The sequence below is a fragment of the Durio zibethinus genome, unplaced genomic scaffold (assembly GCF_047325235.1).
Source record: "Durio zibethinus cultivar Kanyao isolate XHJ-2024 unplaced genomic scaffold, ASM4732523v1 HiC_scaffold_391, whole genome shotgun sequence".
Lineage (NCBI taxonomy): Eukaryota > Viridiplantae > Streptophyta > Magnoliopsida > Malvales > Malvaceae > Durio > Durio zibethinus.
Genome location: NW_028323014.1, coordinates 1,037,501 through 1,042,500, shown reverse-complemented (window position 1 = coordinate 1,042,500; position 5,000 = coordinate 1,037,501).

The window sequence follows — 5,000 nt, the reverse complement described above, 5'->3', positions numbered from 1 at the left end:
CTCCCCCCGTGGGGGGGGAGAGGGGGTGCCGGACCACCACCCCCTAAAGAGCATTAGAGATTTTACAGATATGCTACCAGTAGACGTTAAAATGTCTGAAACGGGGACACTTTTTCCAAACAAGCAAATCCCACACCGAGGGTGCGCAGGTGCCGATGGTGGTCGAGGCATGTGCCCGCAACAAGGGCCAACGTGAGCCGATGGTGGTCGAGGCAACCGCCCGCACCAGCTCGAGGCATGTGCCCACACCAAGGCCCGGCATGTATCGATGGTGTTCGACGTAGGGGCAATCTTCTGCTGATGGTGGTCGAGGCAAGAGCCCGCACCAAGGGCCAGCGTGTGCCCATGGTGCTCGAGGCAACCGTCCGCACCAGGGCCCAGCGTGTGCCGATGGTGGTCGAGGCAACCGCCCGCACCAGGGCCCAGCGTGTGCCGATGGTGCTCGAGGCAACCGCCCGCACCAAGGGCCGGCTTGTGCCGATGGTGTTCGAGGCAACCGCCCGCACCAGGGCCCAGCGTGTGCCGATGGTGGTCGAGGCAACCGCCAGCACCAGGGCCCAGCGTGTGCCGATGGTGGTCGAGGCAACCGCCCGCACCAAGGCCGAGCGTGTGCCGATGGTGGTCGAGGCAACCGCCCGCACCAGGGCCCAGCGTGTGCCGATGGTGGTCGAGGCAAGCGCCCTCACCAAGGCCGAGCGTGTGCCGATGGTGGTCGAGGCAACCGCCCGCACCAGGGCCCAGCGTGTGCCGATGGTGGTCGAGGCAAGCGCCCGCACCAAGGCCGAGCGTGTGCCGATGGTGGTCGAGGCAAGCGCCCGCACCAAGGCCGAGCGTGTGCCGATGGTGGTCGAGGCAACCGGCCGCACCAAGGGCCGGCGTGTGCCGATGGTGTTCGAGGCAACCGCCCGCACCAGGGCCCAGCGTGTGCCGATGGTGGTCGAGCCAGGAGCCCGCACCAAGGGCCGGCTTGTGCCGATGGTGTTCGGGGCAAGCGCCCGCACCAGGGCCCAGCGTGTGCCGATGGTGCTGGGGGCAAGCGCCCGCCCCAGGGCCCAGCGTGTGCCGATGGTTATCGGGGCAACCGGCCGCACCAGGGCCCAGGGTCTGCCGATGGTGCTCGAGGCAACCGCCCGCACCAAGGCTCAGCATGTGCCGATTGTGATCGAGGCAACAACCCACACCAGGGCCCAGCTTGTGCCGATGGCGGTCGAGGCAAGTGCCCGTACCGAAGGGCAGCCTATGCCGATGATGGTCGATGCATGTGCCATCACCATGCGTCATCATGTGCCATTGATGGTCGAGGCCTTGGCCGAAGTTCGATTTTGAGCCACGGTGCCCATGCTTGGCTCCAGCATGTGCTGGTGCCACATTTTTTTCACTCGGGACAGCATCGCCGGAGCATCGCCGGAGTACCGCCGGAGAACCTGACCGGCGGCATTGGGGTTCCGGCGATTGGGAGGGGGGCCGGGGGGGTGTGCGCACATGATGTGCGATGGGTGCTGGTACTTGGCCTTGTGTTGGCCCCCTATCCCTCATCAAACCTCTGAGAATTCACACCCCCTTAAAGAGCATTTGAGATTTTACAGGTTTGCTACCAGTAGCCGTTAAAGTGTCTGAAATGGGGACACTTTTTTCAAACGGTCACAAAATCTTCTCTACTTCGAGTTTTTAGCTGAATTTTTTTGTGCATGCCAACAAAAATAGAAGGATCATGCCTACAAAATTTGGGGCCAAAAATCCTTATAAAAAAATTTTAAAAAATCCCGAACCGCAAAAAGTTTCGAAAATCGTGAAAAATAGAAAACGAGTCATCTTCCAACGAAACTTCACGTGAAGGCTTAGGGGACCATTGTATGAATTTACAAGCCATAAAAATGGCATTGGCACGGCAAAAATTTGAAGATGTGCCTAAACCCACCAGGGCCCAGCGTGTGCCGATGGTGCTCGAGGCAACCGCCCGCACCAGGGCCCAGCGTGTGCCGATGGTGCCCGAGGCAAGCGCCCGCACCAGGGCCCAGCGTGTGCCGATGGTGGTCGAGGCAACCGCCCGCACCAGGGCCGATAGTGTGCCGATGGTGCTCGAGGCAACCTGTCGCACCAGGGCCCAGCGTGTGCCGATGGTGATCGAGGCAACCTGCCGCACCAGGGCCCAGCGTGTGCCGATGGTGGTCGAGGCAAGCGCCCGCACCAGCGCCCAGCGTGTGCCGATGGTGCTCGAGGCAACCGACCGCACCAGGGCCCAGCGTGTGCCGATGGTGCTCGAGGCAACCTGCCGCACCAGGGCCCAGCGTGTGCCGATGGTGCTCGAGGCAACCTGCCGCACCAGGGCCCAGCGTGTGCCGATGGTGGTCGAGGCAAGCGCCCGCACCAGGGCCCAGCGTGTGCCGATGGTGGTCGAGGCAACCGCCCGCACCAGGGCCCAGCGTGTGCCGATGGTGCTCGAGGCAACCTGCCGCACCAGGGCCGAGCGTGTGCCGATGGTGGTCGAGGCAAGCGCCCGCACCAGGGCCCAGCGTGTGCCGATGGTGGTCGAGGCAACCTGCCGCACCAGGGCCCAGCGTGTGCCGATGGTGCTCGAGGCAACCGACCGCACCAGGGCCGAGCGTGTGCCGATGGTGCTCGAGGCAAGCGCCCGCACCAGGGCCCAGCGTGTGCCGATGGTGCTCGAGGCAACCGACCGCACCAGGGCCGAGCGTGTGCCGATGGTGGTCGAGGCAAGCGCCCTCACCAGGGCCCAGCGTGTGCCGATGGTGGTCGAGGCAACCTGCCGCACCAGGGCCCAGCGTGTGCCGATGGTGCTCGAGGCAACCGACCGCACCAGGGCCGAGCGTGTGCCGATGGTGCTCGAGGCAAGCGCCCGCACCAGGGCCCAGCGTGTGCCGATGGTGGTCGAGGCAACCTGCCGCACCAGGGCCCAGCGTGTGCCGATGGTGCTCGAGGCAACCTGCCGCACCAGGGCCCAGCGTGTGCCGATGGTGCTCGAGGCAACCTGCCGCACCAGGGCCCAGCGTGTGCCGATGGTGGTCGAGGCAACCGCCCGCACCAGGGCCCAGCGTGTGCCGATGGTGGTCGAGGCAACCGCCCGCACCAGGGCCCAGCGTGTGCCGATGGTGGTCGAGGCAACCTGCCGCACCAGGGCCCAGCGTGTGCCGATGGTGCTCGAGGCAACCGACCGCACCAGGGCGGAGCGTGTGCCGATGGTGGTCGAGGCAAGCGCCCGCACCAGGGCCCAGCGTGTGCCGATGGTGGTCGAGGCTGCCGATGGTGGTCGAGGCAACCTGCCGCACCAGGGCCCAACGTGTGCCGATGGTGCTCGAGGCAAGCTGCCGCACCAGGGCCCAGCGTGTGCCGATGGTGCTCGAGGCAACCGCCCGCACCAGGGCCCAGCGTGTGCCGATGGTGATCGAGGCAACCTGCCGCACCAGGGCCCAGCGTGTGCCGATGGTGGTCGAGGGAACCTGCCGCACCAGGGCCCAGCGTGTGCCGATGGTGGTCGAGGCAAGCGCCCGCACCAGGGCCCAGCGTGTGCCGATGGTGGTCGAGGCAACCGACCGCACCAGGGCCCAGCGTGTGCCGATGGTGCTCGAGGCAACCTGCCGCACCAGGGCCCAGCGTGTGCCGATGGTGGTCGAGGCAAGCGCCCACACCAGGGCCCAGCGTGTGCCGATGGTGGTCGAGGCAACCTGCCGCACCAGGGCCCAGCGTGTGCCGATGGTGCTCGAGGCAACCGACCGCACCAGGGCCGAGCGTGTGCCGATGGTGGTCGAGGCAAGCGCCCGCACCAGGGCCCAGCGTGTGCCGATGGTGGTCGAGGCAACCGCCCGCACCAGGGCCCAGCGTGTGCCGATGGTGGTCGAGGCAACCGCCCGCACCAGGGCCCAGCGTGTGCCGATGATGCTCGAGGCAACCGACCGCACCAGGGCCCAGCGTGTGCCGATGGTGGTCGAGGCAAGCGCCCGCACCAGGGCCCAGCGTGTGCCGATGGTGCTCGAGGCAACCGACCGCACCAGGGCCGAGCGTGTGCCGATGGTGCTCGAGGCAAGCTGCCGCACCAGGGCCCAGCGTGTGCCGATGGTGGTCGAGGCAACCGCCCGCACCAGGGCCCAGCGTGTGCCGATGGTGATCGAGGCAACCGACCGCACCAGGGCCCAGCGTGTGCCGATGGTGCTCGAGGCAACCTGCCGCACCAGGGCCCAGCGTGTGCCGATGGTGCTCGAGGCAACCGACCGCACCAGGGCCGAGCGTGTGCCGATGGTGGTCGAGGCAAGCGCCCGCACCAGGGCCCAGCGTGTGCCGATGGTGGTCGAGGCAACCGCCCGCACCAGGGCCCAGCGTGTGCCGATGGTGCTCGAGGCAACCGACCGCACCAGGGCCGAGCGTGTGCCGATGGTGGTCGAGGCAAGCGCCCGCACCAGGGCCCAGCGTGTGCCGATGGTGGTCGAGGCAACCGCCCGCACCAGGGCCCAGCGTGTGCCGATGGTGGTCGAGGCAACCGCCCGCACCAGGGCCCAGCGTGTGCCGATGGTGCTCGAGGCAACCGACCGCACCAGGGCCCAGCGTGTGCCGATGGTGGTCGAGGCAAGCGCCCGCACCAGGGCCCAGCGTGTGCCGATGGTGCTCGAGGCAACCGACCGCACCAGGGCCCAGCGTGTGCCGATGGTGGTCGAGGCAAGCGCCCGCACCAGGGCCCAGCGTGTGCCGATGGTGCTCGAGGCAACCGACCTCACCAGGGCCGAGCGTGTGCCGATGGTGCTCGAGGCAAGCTGCCGCACCAGGGCCCAGCGTGTGCCGATGGTGGTCGAGGCAACCGCCCGCACCAGGGCCCAGCGTGTGCCGATGGTGATCGAGGCAACCGACCGCACCAGGGCCCAGCGTGTGCCGATGGTGCTCGAGGCAACCTGCCGCACCAGGGCCCAGCGTGTGCCGATGGTGCTCGAGGCAACCTGCCGCACCAGGGCCCAGCGTGTGCCGATGGTGGTCGAGGCAAGCGCCCGCACCAG